The sequence below is a fragment of the Pipistrellus hanaki genome, assembly GCF_964339955.1.
Source record: "Pipistrellus hanaki genome assembly, chromosome: 4".
Lineage (NCBI taxonomy): Eukaryota > Metazoa > Chordata > Mammalia > Chiroptera > Vespertilionidae > Pipistrellus > Pipistrellus hanaki.
Window position 1 is genome coordinate 81,410,193 of NC_140506.1, and position 19,758 is coordinate 81,429,950.

At 38.8% G+C, this 19,758-nt stretch overlaps 1 protein-coding gene across 4 annotated transcripts in view; it reads right to left on the bottom strand.

Annotated features, from left to right (window-relative positions):
- MRTFB (myocardin related transcription factor B) overlaps positions 1-19,758 on the bottom strand; it is a 177,725-nt gene that overhangs the window by 151,328 nt on the left and 6,639 nt on the right. For 3 of the 4 annotated variants that reach the window (XR_014794803.1, XM_084881107.1, XM_084881111.1), the window contains exon 2: positions 17,998-18,061. The gene's annotated coding sequence lies outside the window, so the exon portion shown is untranslated. Of the gene's footprint in view, positions 1-183; positions 300-17,997; positions 18,062-19,758 lie in introns of all 4 variants that reach the window. The other variant, XM_084881108.1, reaches the window with a different exon arrangement.

Below are 19,758 nucleotides of genomic sequence, written 5' to 3' on the forward strand. Positions count from 1 at the left end.
CTGAATGGTTGAACAGGTGAACACTTAGCATATTAGCCTTTTATATATATAGATGCTTAACTCAGTCATTAGGAAAATGCAAATTAAAAATGCATTAAGAACCCTAGCCTATTTGGCTAAGTGGCTAGAGCATCAGCTGTGGACCAAACGATCCCAGGCTCAATTCTGATTAAGGGCACATACCTTGGTTGCAGGCTCCTCCCCAGCTCAGGCCCTGGTCCAGGCGTGTAAGGAGGCAACCAATTGATGTGTCTGTCTCACATTGATGTTTCTATCTGTCTTTCTCTCTCCCACTCTCTCTAAAAAAAAAAAAAAGTCAATGGAAAAATATCCTCAGGTGAGGATTATAAAAAGATGCAATAAGATATCACTAAACACTTATTAGAATGGCTAAAATTAAAAAAACTAACCATACTAACTGTTAACAGAGATATGGAGCAATTGGAACTCTCATGCACTGCTAATTGGAAAAGTAAAAGGATACAATAACTTGAAAATAATTTGCTAGTTTTTACAAAGTTAAACTTACACCTACCATATGATCCAGCCATCCCACTCCTAGGTTTTTGCCTAAGACAGTGGTCGGCAAACTCATTAGTCAATAGAGCCAAATATCAATAGTACAACGATTGAAATTTCTTTTGAGAGTCAAATTTTTTTAAACTTAAACTTCTTCTAACGCCACTTCTTCAAAATAGACTCGCCCAGGCCGTGGTATTTTGTGGAAGAGCCACACTCAAGGGCCAAAGAGCCGCATGTGGCTCTCGAGTCGCATTTTGCCGACCACGGGCCTAAGAGAAAAGAAAGCATATGTCCATACAAAGATTTGTATATAGATGCTCGGATCAGTTTTATTTGTAATAGCAAGAAACTGGAAATACCCAAATGGCCATCAACAGTAAATATCCACATTCCTCCACAATAAAAAGGAATAAACTATTGATATACTCATCATGGATGAATCTCAAAATAATTAAGCCCGACAAAAAAAGAGAGTATACACTATACAAGTCCACTTATATAAAACCATCAGATAGGCAAACTAATCTATATGAAAGCAGATCAGCTATTGCCTGAAGATAGAGGCAGAGCAGCATAAGGATAAGATTACAAAGGAGTACAAAGAAACTTTGGGGGTGGGCGGGTGATATTTTCATTATTCTTACTGTGGTTGCTGTTTTATGGGTGCACATATGTGTCAGAACAGATTAAACAGTATACTTGAGACGTGCCATTTACTGCATGTTAATTATGCCTTAATAAAATTGGACAAAATAACTGCCTAAATTTTATAATACCTTTTTTAAATTACCCCTTTTGCAGCAGCACCTGAAAATCATTGTAGCAAAGCAATTGATGTAACTGCCTCAAATACACCCTTTCCTTTAACCTTTACTCTATATAAACACAATTGTCAAAGTAAATTACTATTGGATGGGAAAGTGAACAAACTGGTCTCTCTGGATTGCACAGTGGTCTGTTTACTGGCTTCAAATGAAACCTGAATACTTAGTAAACTACCAGTACTGAAGGCTTGGTCACTTAATACTGAAAATATTATAACCACAAACTGCCCTAGAGCAATTCATTAATTCAAATAAACGTTTATTGTACATATATTCTGTCTGGCATTGTTGTTAAGTGTTGGATTTCATGCAGAATGTTCAGTTATGAAATTGTAGAGCCATTCCACATTTACTAAGGAAATAATTTGTAAAGTTTTAGTAATTACATTTAAATAAAACAACCAAAGAATAATGATGGGAATAAGCTGACTCTTCTAATACAGTAAAAGTTAAAATAATAAATGCTAGTGATAAGATGACTAAAGAATTGTACACTAACAACTTAGAATTCCGGAACAAAGGTATGTCTTGAAAACTAAGTGAATTCAGAACAAATATAAAAAAGTACTTCTATACACCACTGCAAGAGTGGAACTTCTCAGTGCCAAGTCATCCAATAAGGGGAAAAAAAAAAAAAAGATGTGAAAAACTTAGGTAGACAGATCCAAAATTATATATATGTAAAATAAACAGAAAGCTTGAAGTAAATTCCCTAAATGTTAGCATTGAAGACAACACTCTGTTTCACATCATATTCTTTTCTATTGATTTTAGGGAATTCTATGCTAACTGGACTAAGGGAGATGATTATATCTGATTAAAGATGTAAGTTTATTTACTTATCTTACCTAATAGACAAACATGTAAATTGACTGTACCTCCACTATGCCCACAGCCAATCAGAGTGAGTATGCAAATTAGAAGGCCAAAGATGGCCGCTGCCCAGCTGCTCCAGGTGTGGAGGGTGTGTGTGTGTGGGGGGGCAGTGAAGGGATCTATAGGAGTGGAGTGCAGCAGCAAAGACAAGACTGAAGACAAGATTGCAGACTTCGGAGTTTGCAGTGAAGATGAAGATGGCAGACTCTGGCCAGAGTCTGCAGCAAAGCAGTGAAGATGAACTGGCTGCAGTCCGCAGCAAAGATGAAGAAGGCAGACTCTGGCCGGAGTGAAGGCCTGGATCCCGGGTGCTGGAGGAAAACCAGTGCTGGAAGCCAAGGGAAGGAAGGTCTATTGCACGAATCTCTTCATGCAACGGGCCTCTAGTCACAAAGAAAGTTCAATAGGTCTAGTACATATCTTGCCACAGATGTATAGGACATTGTATAGCTTGTCAATGGTTTCTATTTGCAAACATTTTATTATCTTTATTTACACCTGTAGTGGTACTTCTCTTTTAGGCTTTTTCTATAAAAGAGTCAATGAACTCATGCAACAGACATAAAATCAAATACCCCTTGCTGCAGGTAACTGTTGATAACCTTGAGGTTCAGATTCCCTTAAAAATTGTATTCCTTTAGTAAAATGTTCAGATTGCCTCTGAACTGTCATATTTTGTGTCCTCAAAGGAACAATTTTACTAAACAATAAGCTTTTAGTGAATTATGACTGACATAATGATTCTCTGTTACATATTCTAAGGACATCACAGCCAAATTCATAACCACATTATAAACCACTGCTAATATTCTAAATATTCAGTAACCCATAACATTCCAGACCACAGGTTCTGTGAGCATAGTCTGTAAATGGTCTCATTCCTGTAGAGAAGCAGTAACTATTAAAACAAAAGGAAAGCCCAGCCACTGTGACTCACTGGCTGAGCGTCAACCTATGAACCAGGAGGTCAGGGTTCGAGTGTGACTCAGTGGCTGAGCGTTGACCTATGCACTAGGAGGTCAAGATTCGATTCCTGGTCAAGGCATATGCCCGAGTTGTGAGCTCAATCCCCAGTGGGGGTCTCTCTCATCATTGATGTTTCTATCGCTCTCTCCCTCTCCCTTCCTCTCTGAAATCAATAAAAATATATTTAAAACAAAGATGAAAAACAAACCATAGTACCTTCTGCTTTAATTTTTCAGATTTTAAAAATGAAGATTCTGTTTTAGATAAAATGGTAAGAAAGGTATCCAAAAAGTAGAAGCATTCAACAACTGATAGTTAACATCAAGTCGACACTATGGAACTTCTCCGTCTCACCTCCAATATTTACTTTAATTAAAATAATAAATGACCCTTGCTGCAGTTTGAGTTCCATTCAAACTCGGAAACAAATTTGTGTTTCCTCATGATACTTCCACTGTCAATTATTACCCTACTGTTACATTTCCTTTAGAAAGAAAATATTATTCTACTGTCTAACATCTACTGGTAATTTATAATGTGGCTGGCCCTGTGCTAAATACTTTATATATATTTTTTAAATTTATTGTTGAAAGTATTACATATGTCCCTCTTCCCCCCCCATTAACCCCTTTGAGCCTGCCCCAGGCTTTTACGACCCCATTGTTTGTGTCCATGGGTAATAGAGAGATGCATACAAGTTCTTTGGTTGACCTCTTCCCACCCACCCCTGCCTTCCCTCTAAAATTTGACAGTCTGCTCCATGCTTCTATGTCTCTGGATCTATTTTGTTCAACAGTTTATTTTGTTCATTAGATTCCGCATATGAGTGAGATTATATGATACTTGGTTTTCTCTGGCTGGCTTATTTCACTTATGCACTAAATACTTTATATGCAACATTTCCACTCACCGGAATATTTTACAGCTAAATCGTGTTATTAACCTTAAGAACTTGCCCAAGGTCACAGAGCTATTTCACAGTACACATATAATAGTATAGAGGAAATCCTGAACCCTTTAGCAGTTAGTCTCCTAAGCCAGGACCCTATAGGACCAGACCTGTCTGCAGTGTGGACTCATCTAACCAGAAGCACTTGGTGTATACTTATTCTCCAAGTGGTTATTATCCTCTAATTCATTATACGCCTTAACATGGAAGAGAAACAACATCATGACAGGACTAGGTGATACAACTTACCTTCCATGCTTTGGCTTTCAGGTACTCTTTGTTATAATCTTGCAAAGTCAGGCAAGGCTTCTTTTGTAAGAAGACAAGACTATTTTAGAGCTATGGGGTAACCTAACTAGTAGTGTGATTATTACATATTCAGACAATTCTGATTTAAAATCATATCAGTGTTTATCGTATAAGCAATAAAGTATACAAATATAACAAACAGGCTACATGAATAATTTATCCTTCTCCCCCCCACCCAAGATTTGCCATTTCATTAATGACAGCATGGCTCAGTGGTTTCAAATGATGTTCCTGGAGCCTCTGCAGGGTGACAGTCCAACCTCCACTGCCCTCTGAAAATATACTGGGGTTTCATGCATAACATACTCAGAAAATAAGTCTACAAATGCCCTAGCCAGTTTGGTTCGGTGGAGAGCGCATCGGCCTGCTGACCAAAGGGTCTCTGGTTTGATTCTGGTCAAGGGCGCATACCTCAGTTGCAGGATCCTCCCTGGACAGGGTGTGCAGAAGAGGCAGCCAATCGATGTTTCTGTCTCTCTCTCTCTCTCTTCCATTCTCTCTAAAAAAAAAAAAAAAAAAAAAAAAAAAAAAAAAAAATCAATGGAAAAATATCCTGGGGTGAGGATTAAGGAAAAAAAAAAAAAGAAAAAAAAAAAAAAGTCTACAAACCACACACTCCTCCACCCTTATCGCATTTCTGTACACTATTTTGCCATCTTTGAGATTTAGACTACAATTTAAATTCAGACTTTCCTAAACATAGGAGCAAGAACTAGCTTTTGCCTTCTGTTTTGTCTATCAAAGACTATTCAGTAGAGAACATAAAATCCGTCAGCTACTTCAACTACAGAAACTACAGTTAAAGCAAATTAGGAATGTCTAATTAAATACAGAATACATATATATTACTTATAATCACTTGTCAGATTCTTTATAACTGCTAGGCAACACATTAACCTAAATTCTATACACACTTAAATAGAAGTGCACTTCAATTGTTTTATACTTTTCATATTTCAAACAAATTCTTCTTAATTAGACTAAATCTGGGTAGAGATAAAATGTTTGGATTTCCCATTATTTAATGCTCCTTTTTAAATTATATTTATCAGTCATACAAAAATCAAATAAGCGAAAAACCATGTGCGTGAAAGTGATCTTGCCACCTTAGGTAGTACAATACATTAGAGGAGTGACCCTGACAAGCACAGAAATCAACTGCAGGAGGATTCAAGCTCTTTCTTCAGGGCCCCGTGTTCAGAGTCTGTGAGAGCTGCTTACTCCCTCCCTGATATCTCCCTCCCTGTCACCTTCTCTCTTCTGAATAATACTACCTTTGAAGAATTAGCAAAGAATGAAGCTAACTACCTCCTAAGAATAAAATCATTTCAGATGCATTTTAACTATATTTTTCCAGGAGCTAATAAGAATATCTCCAGAAATCAACATTCTTTAATTTCACCTCTGATTTCAAAAAGAGATACAATTTGCAAGGGTCTGGGATCTCAGCATTGAGATTTTTCCATGTAATCATGTACAGAACTAATTTATGCAAGAATTAAATATATATTACGTTAATTTCAAAGTTGAGATGCTATAAGCTACTCAATTTGAGTTCTTAGAAATGCTCTATTATATTACAACTTGCTAAAAGACACTGACCTCCAAGTCAGGCAAATTTAGTAGGAGTTCTTTAGTAAAAAATAAAAATAAAAATAATTAAATACTTTTTAAAAAATGGTTCACATCTCTGTTGCAAAGAGGGGGGGCCTACGAGGAAACTAAGACACTAAAACAAATGTAATTTACTATAAATCTTGTCATATGGCAGGGTGTTAGGATGAGAAGTGTTCAGCCTACATAAGTAACACAACTATATTTATGCCTTAAAACACATGTGTCAAACACAAGGCCCCCGGGCCAAATCCAGCCCGCCAGGCCTTGTAATGTGGCCCGCACCGCGCTGTCATCACTGCACTCCACTGTCAGTTTATGACATTGTCAGTTTATGACTGTTCAGTAAACCATTCGGCCCGCGATTTAGGCTGGATTTTAGATTTTGGCCCCTTCTCTGATTGAGTTCGACACCCCTACCTTAAAATGAAAACAACAAAAACCAACTTCTCCCAATTGTGAACATATTACTACTTTATATAAAGATGACCATGCTTTTCTCATATTTAAATAACAAATATTATGGCATATCCAAAGTACCAGTGGCTTGGTTCCCTGAATGAAGATGTAGTCTAAATCTCAAAGATGGCAAAGAGAATAGAGCTGGAAGCACATTTACCTCCAAATTAAAGGGTAAAAAACGAAAGTCAAATTCCATTTCTAGACTAGTGTTCCAATAGTTAAGAGATCAGAATCAGGAGTCAGATTTCAAGATGCCAAGATTTAAAATCTATAATTCATTTTATTTTTATATAAAAGATGAAACTAAGATAATACCTGCTATTCAAAATACAAAATTTAAGTCTGGATGAGAACCAAATTCCTACTTTTAAGGTGAACTTCCAGTCCTTTCTATTCACAAATAGGACTTGATTTATTAAGTTCCCTGCTTTGTATCTCCAGAGTCGATCAAAGCACATTTTCTTAGTACAATCTGTATTGTTCCAAGTGTTTCATAAACATTTTTGTGAGAGTTTACAGGAGTGATCAGAAATTATATCCAAGGTCTCATCCCATGAGTCAGTTATTCTTAAAAGGAAGCAGAAACTGTATCACCTCTATTTTCCCATCTATCACAAATCTAATTCTATTCTGTCACAAACTTTAAAAAAAAATAATTGGCAGAACTGTCAGTAGGTAATTACTGGCATTAAATATTAGGCAGTGCAAAGAAAAAAGAGAAAAGGTAATTTCATTACCTGGACATAAAAATTACTACACGGTACCTAAATTTTCAGTCCCTTAGCCATTAAGGACAACTCTAGGTCTTGTTTACCATCTACCCCTATACTGATAACTCCCAAGTCTGTATTTCCTGTCCTCTCCTGAGATACAAACTGTCCATCTAGCTTCCTGCTGGAAATGTGCACTTGAATTCATTAATTCACATCAATATTTACTAAATACCTACTACTGCCAACTAGAATATGCTAGGCTCTGGAGATAGATAGCAAAGAGAATAGACAGTTTCTGCCTTGTGGGGCTTCTAATGGTAAGGGAAGCCAAACCAATCAACAAATCATAAAAATGGGTAACATACAAAATGTGATTTGACCTATGCCCCAGTCTAGGCTGGTTTAAAATGGAACTTTTATTCACTAAACTCTGACCTACTTGCCCCTAAACCCTTATTCTTGGATGGTATCATGGCACAAACTTGGGAGGCATTCTTGACTCCTGCTTCCTCATCCAATCTTCTCAACCTCTGGGTCTGGTCTGTATTTCCAGAGTGGATGGACGGGGTTGGCTCCACCCAGAACCTTTCCCTCACTTCTTTTGGGCACTCCCAATGTGAAGGTGGTAGAAAGCTTCCACAAAGACCCCAATGCCTAGGGAAGGCCCAAGAACCAACGCCAAGAGACCCCTGGAGTTTTAAAGAGTATAGCTGGGAGGGAGAAGCTCTTTCTTCCCCTCAATTGGAGAGTATGAAGATGGATGCTACTCTGTGGAAAAACCTGAGAGAACAGAGTTAGAGGAAAGAGCTCCTGTGATAACAAGTACCACTTCAATTCCCAACATCACTGGTCTCTACAGCATTTTCATTTTTTGTGTGACCTTCTCCAGGAATCTTCCAATTAATCTCTCTTTTAAATTAAGATAGTTTGAGCAGGGCTTCTGTTACCTGTAGCTAGGATTCCTGACTAATAGCTCCTACATGTTTCCAGCCTGTTGTCTAATCCAACTCAGCCACAAATGCCCTAGTTCAGACCCTCATCAACTCTCACGTGGACTAGTGTAACTATGTAATGGGTCTTGTGTGCCATCCTGTCCCTTGCACCCAGCATCCGTCTACAGTAACCAAAGTGACCACATCCCTCTCCTCCCGCCAGACTCATCACTCTCCAGCCAAACAACTGTTATTCCCTGCTTCACACACACACATACACACACACACACACACACACACACACACACACACACACAGCTTCTTCTGCTTACACACACACACACGGCTTCTTCTGCTTAGAAACACATACACACACACACAGCTTCTTCTGCTTACACACACACACACACACACACACGGCTTCTTCTCTTAGAAACACACACGGCTTCTTCTGCTTAGAAACACACATACACACACCATGCTGAACTAATTAGAGGTAAAGGAATTAAACTGGTTTCTTCAGGTTTGTTCTAGGCATCAAAGTCATCACACCTATGTCGACATTTTATTACATCAATAATCCCAAACATTATTTCCATAAGGTATCCGGTGCCAGGAAACATGGCAAACACAGCAGCAAGTAACCAGAAGAGAGAATCACAGGCCCTAAGAAAAAGTTCTGGTAGCATATCCATCTTTGTGGACTGAACACAAAGTGTCTCCTCTTAGCGGGGCGTCCCTGCCCAGATGGAGGAGAGTTCTCCCTCCTCTCCTGCACACCTCCTCTGTGCATGCTACCAGCATGGCATGTGAGCACTTGTTTCTTAAGAACAGGGCCATGTTCCACTCACCTTGGATCCCTAAGCCCAGTCAAGTTCACAGAATGATGCTTGCATTCTGAGCTAGGCAGAACACTGAAAAGTTATTTTTCTAACTTTTTTTAAAAAGGGGCACACTGGTTGTTAGATTAGAAAAATTGGTCTTTTCACATTGAATTAGATAAGAATATTTGAAAAAATGAAAAATGTTTTATACCTCTAATCCCCTATATAGTTAACTAGCTGACCACTCAATTTTGCACCAATTTTTTAAATAGGAGAAATAATGACTTTTAAAGTTACACCGAATTTCAAACAGAGAAAAGACTGCACAAACAACCAAAGAATAGATAAATTAAACTTCATAAAAAATAAAAGCTTTCTACTTCAAAGAACAACTTCAAGAATAGGAGGAAATTTTTACACTTCATTTATCTGACAAGAATGTGTGTGAACATGTGTATATCCAGAATAAAAAACTATTACATCTCAATAATAAAAAGACAACCCAATTTTTAAAATAGAAAAAGAATTTGAACAGGTATTTCTCTAAAAAGACATATGAGTGGCCAATTAGCACATGGAAAGATGCTCAATATCATTAGTCACTAGAGAAATGCAAAGCAAAACTGCATGAGATAGCACTTCACATACCTATTGGGATGGCTACTACAGAAAAACAAACACCAAGAAAATAATAAATGTTGGCAATGATATGTAGAAGTTGGAATCCTCTAACATTTGCTGATGGGAATGTAAAATGATGCAGCCACTTTGGAAAACAGTTTTGTAATTCATTAAAAAAAAATTAGGATATAGAGTTAATGATAAAACCCATCAATTCTACTCCTAGGTACATATCCAAAAAAAAAATGAAAACATATGTTCTCCCAAAAACCTATACCTGAAAGTTCACAGCAGCATTATTCATAACAGCCAGAATGTGGAGACCACCCAAATGTCCATAAATGAGTGAATATCCATGCAGTAGAATATTATTCAGCAACAAGAAGAAATGAAATTTCTGATACATGCTACCACACAGATGAACCTCAAAAACATGCCAAGTGAAAGAAGCCAAACACAAAAGGCCGCATATATTGTGTGACTCCATTTATATGACAGGTCCAAGAGAGGCAAATCCTTAGGCACAGAAAGTGGTTTCCAGGGGCTAAAGAGAGGGTAGAATGAAGAGTGACTGCTAATTAGGTATGGGGTTTCATTTTGGGGTGATGAAAGTGTTCTGGAATTAGACAGTGGGGATCAGTGTACAACTCTGTGAATATATTAAAATCCACTGAATTGTATTATTTAAATGAGTGAACTTTGTGGTATGTCAATTATGTCTCAACGAGCTGTTATTAAAAAAGTGGCTAAGAAAATTAATACAGTGACACCTCTGTGAAGTGGCCTGGTTAAATCATTCTGCCTACTATAGGATAACCTCCTGTAAAATAGACAGAGTCTGTTCAAATGAAAAACAATTCCTTTCATTTCCTACCATGAAATCCCTACAGTGACCAACCATAAAATAAAATCCAAAGTAAAAAGAGAAAAGAGCAAGAGCACATAATTTGCAATTCCCTGGCAGGTATGAAATGAACCAAAGATCTGCACAAAGAAAATGTTTATCAGAACTGTTCACTTCCCTTTGATTACACAGATATAAACAAGTCAAAATCCTTTTTAACTCACGAGAAAAGGTGCCAGCTTCTTTATTAGCAAAGAGCAAGGAAAAACAAGCATCTCTCCTATAACAAAATTAACATCCAACAGAAGGTCTGTTTGTACTTGGCCGTCATGAACCTTTCATCTCAGAGCACTGTTAAATTAAACAAGCCTATGTTGTATTGAACACAGCGAGCCAGACACCCTGGCAGGCTCCTAAACTTCATCAGTTAAAGCTGAAGAACGATAGAAATAAAGAGGATGGTAGGAACCATGGTGATGTTGATGACAAAGTAGCTTTATCTTCATTCTGCCCAACATTTCAATTATTTATAATAACAGAAACATTCTAGCAACTGTGAGACCCCTTTCTCAGTCAATGTACATAAGAAGAGAGCATGGGCTTTGAAGCCAGAGAGATCTGGATTCAAGTCATTCTTTTTTCTAACCTACTAAGCTGTGTAACTAAGGACAAATTTCATAACCGAAGCCTTCTATTCTCTAAAACCAGCGTTGACTGTATCTATCCTCTCTTTAGAGTTGTGAAAACTAAATGAGGGAATGCACACGAACAGTAGAGGCCCAATGCTCAACATGTATGCCCCACCATAAAAACCCTCACTGCTCTCAACTCTTCCAAGCACATGCTCGTTTTAGAGCTTATATCATCATATAAGTAACTGACATCAGCCATCCTTCTTCTACCCCAAGGATATTTAAACAACTGAAAGATTCTATGAAGATTTCACATTAAATAAATTATCCCCCTTCCTGAAGAACTGAAGGTGGGAAAGCCATCAAGAAAGTCTGTCTTAAATGTCTTAATTTAGGGTATGACACAAAACATTCATTTATCTAGGAAGTATTTAAAAGCACTGAACTAAGAGAGAGAGATCAAGAGAAACAATTACAGAAAATGCATATTTTTCAGTGCAATAATTAGTAACCTTTCCATTAAGATTGATGCAATCCTATATAATAAAAGCCTAATATGCAAACTGTCCCCTCGTGCACTGACCACTAGGGGGTGGCGCGAAACATGGCAGGCATCGGTGATATGGCACTGGCAGTAGAGAGCAGTGGAGGTGCTGCCAGCCCAATGGGCTCCAACGAGAGGGAACCTCAGTGGGATGGTGAAGCATGTGAGTGGGTGGGCATGAGGCCAAGGCGGGTGTGAGCAGGACCTGATAGCCCCACCAACTGCCCCGCAGATGGAGACCAGCTGGGCAGCAGGAGCCTGATGACTCAGGCGAAGGGGGGTATACAGGGTCCTGGAGGCCCAGGTGCTGCCCAGGGCCCAGAGGTCAGCTGGGACATGCCCTTCCACATCAGAAGCTCACACTTTGATCAATAGCCAGGCCCAGGGACTGCACCTGTGCACGAATTTTGTGCACTAGACCTCTAGTCTGATTATAATTTCCAAGTGTCAGTAATTAGTTCTCAAAGTAAAAGAAAAAGGAAGTGGGATGGTTTCCAGAAAAGATGTAGGAGGATATCCTTTGCTAGTGACAGCAATTAATGTTTGAGTGACGGTTGCTGGAACATTCAGACTAAAAAACTCTATTACATTAGAATACACTGAAATCTATTTAAAACAAAACTTACTGGGTTTTTCCTAACCAGTTTGGCTCAGTGGAGAGAACATCAGCTTGTGGACTGAAAGGTCCCAGGTTTGATTCCGGTCAAGGGCATGTACCTTGATTGAGGGGACATCCCCACTAGGAGGTGGGCAGGAGGCAGCTGATTGATGTTTCTCTCTCACTGATGTTTCTAACTCTCTATCCCTCTCCCTTCCTCTCTGTAAAAAAGTCAATAAAATATATATTTTTTTAAACTTCCTGGATTTAATATACACAAACACAACCCTCACCATGGATTATGTGTCCTCTCTGAACAAACTGGCATACAGAAAAAACTTGCATGATACTCCCTTTTTGTCATCATAGTATGATACAGGGGAAATGATAGTGTTCAGCCATACTCCCATGTTGGAAATCCTTTTAAAGAGAGTATCTAACAGCAGTCATAAGCAGAGCCAGACTTCTTTTCCCAGCTCCACACACACATCCATCATGCCACAACACTAAGCAAAGCTTCCAGAGTTAGGAAGGACAAAATTTTCTCGAAGGAGGATGCGACAGTCAGAGTCTGAGAACACCCTTAGGGAGTTTTACTAAGCCCTGTGCTTTCTATGGAACTTGAAACCCAAATCTACTATTCTCCATCCCATTTTTCTATAACTCTACCCTTAACACTGAGTTAATAAGACCTCTGTGAGAGACCAACTCAGTTACAGATACTATAGGGTAGGGGTGTCGAACTCAATCAGAGAAGGGGCCAAAATCTAAAATCCAGCCTAAATCGCGGGCCGAATGGTTTACTGAACAGTCATAAACTGACAATGTCATAAACTGACAGCGGAGTGCAGTGATGACAGCGCGGTGCGGGACACATTGCAAGGCCTGGCGGACTGGATTTGGCCCGCGGGCCTTGTGTTTGACACATGTGCTATAGGAGAAGCCCAGTGTTGGCTTTGCGAGGGATCTATTATCCTCTGTTTATAAGCACTTAAAATTTTTTTCCTTCCTACTGCAATTCAATACTCTCACCCTGATCATAAGAGTTTCATCTAAATATTCTGCACCACAAATTCTGTATATGAAGCGAGAACTTCTCCTCTATCCAATTTTCCAGTCAAATAACCACTTACACTGCCAGTCTAAATTTTAAGCTTGATGACTAAAATAGAAAAAAACTATTACAAATGCACAAAATCCAACTCACTAAATACGTAACAATACCTTAAAATCTGTTTGTTTTTTAAAATATGTTTTTATTGATTTCAGAGAGAGGAAGGGAAAGGGAGAGAAAGATAGAAACTTCAATGATGAGAGAGAATCACTGATTGGCTGCCTCCTGCCCTCTCTCCCCCACTACTGGGAATCAAGCCTGCAATCTGGGCATGTGCCCTTAGCAGAAACTAAACCATGACCTCCTGGTTCATGGGTTGACACAACAACTGAGTCACACCAGCTGGGCAAAATCTATTTTAGTACAGTATAAAAATGTTTACAAATGCAGCTAAGAGAAATAAATGATAGTCTTTACTACTGGTAGTAATTCCTCACTTTCCAGGAGTATTTTTAGAATTAGGTTTAAAGAAATTAACTCACCAGTGTAATGAAAGCTAATAATACACAAATTCTTATACTGCCATAGAAAAGAGATTAAAGAACCAAAACCTGTGGTTATTTTAGAAAACAAATACAAGCTTATTCCATTAGCCACAATATCAGAGGAAAAAGTCTAGGAAATCTAATTTAGGTACAACTAAAAATTCAGTAATTTCAAATCTACCTACATTTAACTTTGGACTTTAAAAAAATATATAGTCCAAAGTTAATATAGACTGCCTCCTGTGGGGATTGAACCTGCAACCCATGCATATGCCTGATGGGGAATTGAACTGGGACTTCCTAGTTCCTAGGTCAATGCTCAACAACTGAGCAATGCCAGCTGAACTGGACTATTTTTATGTTTTTTGTTTTGTTTATTTGTTTGTTTTTAGGGAGAGAGGAAGGGAAAGGAATAGAGAGACAGAAACATCTATGAGAGAGAGACATTGATTGGCTGCCTCCTGCAGGGCCCCTACTGGGGATCAAGCTCAAAACCCGGGCATGTGTCTTGACTGGGAATTGAACCCTGGAACTCTTGGACCATGGGACTACACTCAATCCACTATGCCACACCCGCCAGGCTGGACTATTTTTTAAGGAAGGAGTTGCTAAGCAAATTAAAACACAAATAAAAATTGCTAAATTATTAAGTCAATTTTTAAAATGTTACATGCAAATAACAAACTAGCTCAGGTATTCCCTTATAAGAATCCCATACTCCAGTGGAAACAAAATGTATGAGACAAGCATCCACAATATTGCTAAAACATGTTACAGCCCTGACCTAGATGGCTCAGTTGGTTGAAGTATCATCCCTACATCAAGAGTGGTGGGTTTGATTCCCAGTCAAGTCACATACCTAGGTTGCAGTTCCATCCCTGGTCAGGGTGAGTATGGGAGGCAACTGATCTATATTTCCTTTTCACATCAGTGTGTTTTTTTATTCTCTCTCTCCCTTTTCCTCTATCACTAAAATCAGTGGAAACTCATGTTATCAGGTGAGGGTTAAAAAAAATATAGTAGATAATTTTTCCATCTTCTCTATTTTGGCTGTGAAAAACTGGTGTAGGAGTCAGAAAAGCTTTATAGGTACTGGACAATATTTATATATTCTCAATGGTTGGCAATCCGTATCTCTACTTCTATTTTTAAAAAATTAAATCTTTATTGTTGAAAGTATTACATAAGTCCCTTTTTTCTCCCATCGATCCCTTTTAGTCCACCCCTGCCTCCCACCCCAGGTCTTCTCCACCCCACTGTTCGTGTCTATGGGTTACGCATATATACATTCAAGTTCTCTGGTTGATCTCTTCCCACCCACCCACTCCCACCGTCCCTCTGTTTCTACTTCTATTTATAATAAATACAACTCAATTTCTCTCTATTATAACTAAAAATATGTTTTTGGGAATTCACTTTATCCTTGTCTTCAAATAACATAACTGAAAAAATACTTCGTCTATAATAGGAAATAAAACAGGATTTCTTAATAAGATCTAGTATCTTACCTAGTTTAGATAATACTTTGCCCTTTATAGCAACAACAAAAATACAAATGAAAAAGAGTAAACTACCATAATGTATATGAGTCTGAAAAGAAATAGTATTTAGTCCAAATCAATAATCTAAACAAAATGTCACAAAATTTTAAAGTAGCAAGTGTCACTATAACTATATACGCCTATATTTACAAGCATTTAAAAACCACAAGTGCTAGTTTTATTCTCCAAGGAATTAAGTTTCTTAATTAAAATTTAAGATACTTCTCTTTTACATCTTAATTCTAACTCAATAACAATATTCATCATTCACTTACTCCTTCAAAAATGGTTTGTGTGTCTATCATGTATATTCCAGGTATGATATGAGTTGCTAGATGTAAGATGGTAAATAAAACACTCTTGGTCCTGGGTCAATAATTTTAACTTGGAGTAGGTCAATGGTGTGTATAATCCTATTTGGTCAAAATAAAATCTAAAACAAACATAAAATTAGAGCCCACATTCCTATCAGCAACAGACAAAATCCTTTGGACAGATGAAACTCAACGTCAATATTCATAGGTTTACACGTGACAGCATATTCAGTTAGTTCACGTAACTCAATAATATTCCATGATCACCCAAGTTTGTAAATCCTATTCTGTATGCTTTTCTGCAACTGTACCCATGTTTGAAATCTATTGAGAAGTTGAAGTTTTTAAAGCTCTACTATAAATAAAATAACAGGTATTGCTCTCTATAGATGGAAAATTTTAGTACCCAAAACAATTAGTGTCAATAATTTAAAAATATTTATGTCAATAATTTAAAACAAAGAACACAACATTTTAACATTTAAAGTTCAAGAGTATCTCACTTACACATGAGAATCACAGATACATTCTCAATAAGGAAATTCTTCATGTAAATAAATATATCAAACTAGACCCAGTGGGCAACATTCGTGCACTGGAGGGGGTTACCTCAGCCTGACCTGTGCCCTCTCGCAGTCCAGGACCCCTCAAGGGATGTCGGATTGTAGGAGAGAAGGCCTAAGCCAGCAGTTGGACATTCCCTGAGGGCTCCTTAACGCTGCCATAGAGCAGGAGAGGCTCCCACCACTGCCACTGCACTCGCCACCGTGAGCCCAGCTTCTGACTGAGTGGTGCTGCCTTGGAAGGAGAATGAGCCTGGCTTCTGGCTGAGCGCACTGACCACCAAAGGGCAGCTCCTGCATTGAGCATCTGCCCCCTGGTGGTCAGTGTGCATCATAGTGACCAGTCATTCCGCTGTTTGGTCGATTTGTATATTAGCCTTTTATTATATAGGATGAAAGAGGTCTTTGAAAACGTAAGTTTATTTTAGGCAAAAACCTTGCTATCTCAAAAAGGTATTTTTCCCCCCTCCTATTGACTGGAGAAAAAAGATTTAAAAACTCAGTGTGAGCAGGGATATGGGAAACATGACCCTCATGGACTTTGCTGGGGGTCAGGATAAGATGGGAGGGTGGTGGTAATAAATTGTTAGTCTTTACAGAGGGCACTTTTGCCATATATATCAACATTTAAAACATGTAATATTTGACTCAGCTCCTGTGTGTCTAAAAAATAAATTAGTAAGTATACAACAACCTAAGTACAAGGTTGATCAACACATCATTAACTATTATCTTTTAGGAGCAAGCTGAATTTTTGTTGTCAAAGGAGTGATTAAATAAATTATGTTGCCTCAAATAATGGCATGTTAGGTACCCAGTAAAATAATCATGTATGATTTATACATGTCTTTTACAATCATGTGTAGAAATGTACAAAGCATATTGTTGCATTAAAAAGACCATCATATATAGTATAAACCAATTTACTTAAAATTTATATGTAAATACTTATTTTACAGATAAATTCCTAAAAGTGTGTTTACCAAAATACTAATGGCAGTCATTTCTAGATGGTAGAAGTTGGGTGTTTATTTTATTTATGTCATTATGTTGCTTTATACTGATAGAAGGTTTTTCTCATTATTATAATAACAAAATACAACACCTTTACATTTAAGAAAAGTGTTGCTATGTTACCAGAAGTGACTTTAAATCTCTTCAACTCTCTATTTAAAAAACAAAGCTATCACTGAATGTGGAAATATAATCACCAAACAGCTTATGGATTTCCACCTGCTAGACCTCCTTCTCAGTAGCATGTCCTCAAATAAGATAATAAGAATTTAAATGGTTTTATTCAAACAGCCCACCTTTTCTGCATCCACCTAAGAACCACAGGTGGCCATAAACTGAAACACTCCTAAAGCAATCTCCCTCTTATATCTTAATAAGACAGGCTATGGAGAGAAATTAAAAGCAATAATAAGCCCTGGCTGATTTTGCTCAGTGGTTAGAGTATTGGCCTGGGGACTTGAAGGTCTCAGGTTTGATTCCTGGTCAAGGGCACTTATGGGCACATACCTTGGTTGCAGGCTCCCTGGCCCAAATAGGGGCACCATGCGGGAGGCAACCAATGGATGTATTTTACTTGGATGTTTCTCTGCCGCTCTCTCCACCTCCTCCCTCCCTCTACTCTCTCTAGAAATCAATGGAAAAAATATCCTCAGGTGAAGATTAAAAAAACAAAAACAAAAAACAATAATAAGAGATAAGGGTTCTTTACAAATATTAAATCATAAAAAAAACTTACCTCAGTCAAATATTTAATTATATTCTTGTCTTACATTCTCTTTATTAGCACCTTTACTGTGAACCTGGAAAAGGGGGAAAAAGTGAAAATTAACTTTTTTATAGAAGTTAATGCCAAGACAGGCTGGTCAAATAAAGCCTCCTGGAGAACATCAAATCTAAGATAAATTGGAAAACAAAATGGAAGTTACTAAAATGGGATTGTTGGGAAGGAAAGTTGAGACATGCAAGTATAATTAAATAACTTTTCCTAAAATTTTCAAGGAGCTACATAAATGACTATACTATTGAACAAACTGTCTTAAAGGATTGAAGCAGGTGAAAAGTTGGGTGGCTAGACTCAGAACACCAGCACTGAATTCCAGCTCTCAACTTTCTAGCTTGTGTAATCTTCAGCAAGTCCCCAAGCCTCTGTGTGGCTCGTTTTCCCCATCCTATCTAAGAAAAGCGTAGTATACAAACTGTCCCCTCCACCAGGAGTTCTTCCAGGAGTTCGACCAGGGGACAGGGCCTGCCATACACTGGGCCTCTAGTTGTAATAATAACAATACCCAACTCAGAATTGTGAAGGATTATATGAGGTAATCCACATCAAGACTTTGTAAGTTTCTGGAATGTAACAAATGTTCAATAAATGTTAATTATTGCCTTTATTATTATACTAGAGGCCCAGTGCACAAATTCGTGCACGGGTGGTGTTTGGCTGGTGGGGCAAATTGGGGCCAGGCCTGTTGGAAGAGATGGCTGGAGGTTGGCCAGCCATCTCATCCTGATCAGAGGCAAATCAGGACCAGGCCAGCTGGGGGAAGGGGCTGAGGGCAAATGGCCAGCAGGCCCCACCCCCGATTGGGGTGGGGGGGCTGACTGGGGCAGGACTGCCCATGGGGAAAGGCCATGGAGGTCGGCCAGCCAGCCCCACCCCCAATTGGTATTGGAGGAGCCGATAGGGGGTGGAGCTGGCTGGAGGGGCTGCAGGCCAATCGGGGTGGTAGGGCTGATTGGGGATAGGGCCAGCCATGGGGAGGAGTTATAGGGAGGGGGTTTTGGCCGTGGGCCATCCGGGCCTGCCCCTCAATGGTGTGGGGGGAGCCAATTGGGGGCCAGCGGTCAGGGAAGGGGCATAGGTGGTTGGCCGGTTAGCCCTGCTCCTGATCAGAGTGGGGGGACCCATCAAAGGCAAAGCTGACTGGGGGGAGGGACTGCAGGAGGTTGGCTGGCTGGCCCCACCCCCTGATCAGTCTGGTTCACTGGCCACAAGTGGATGTCATAGCAACCCATCGTCCTGATTGTTACAGCATTCCAGTCATTGGCTTTTTATATATATATATAGATATTTTTGTATAATAAAAATCTGTACCGACATTACTTTATTATTGACAAATGGCATAATCTTGTCTTGTAGGGGTTTACAGGGTACTTGGAGAGAGATAAGAGTCACCCAGGCACATAAGACAAAAGAAAGATCAATGCCAATTATTATTCATTTAACAAATCTCAGACTCTGTTCATTGTCAGGTATTTTGCTAGGCATTCTTTGGTGGACAGGATGGACAGTTTCTCTCCTCAGAGTTTCTAGCCTATCCAGGGTCATGCTATAGCACAGATGAGCTACACGAGGAGAAAGATGCTGTGTTTTTATGGATATGGGGCAGTATGTATGTGAACTGGTAGAACTGGATAGCAGAGCATTCATGATAGGAAACACAGGATGTCTGGGTAGCCTCATTGTCAGGGTGCATCCAAGAGGGCAATAAGTAAGAGG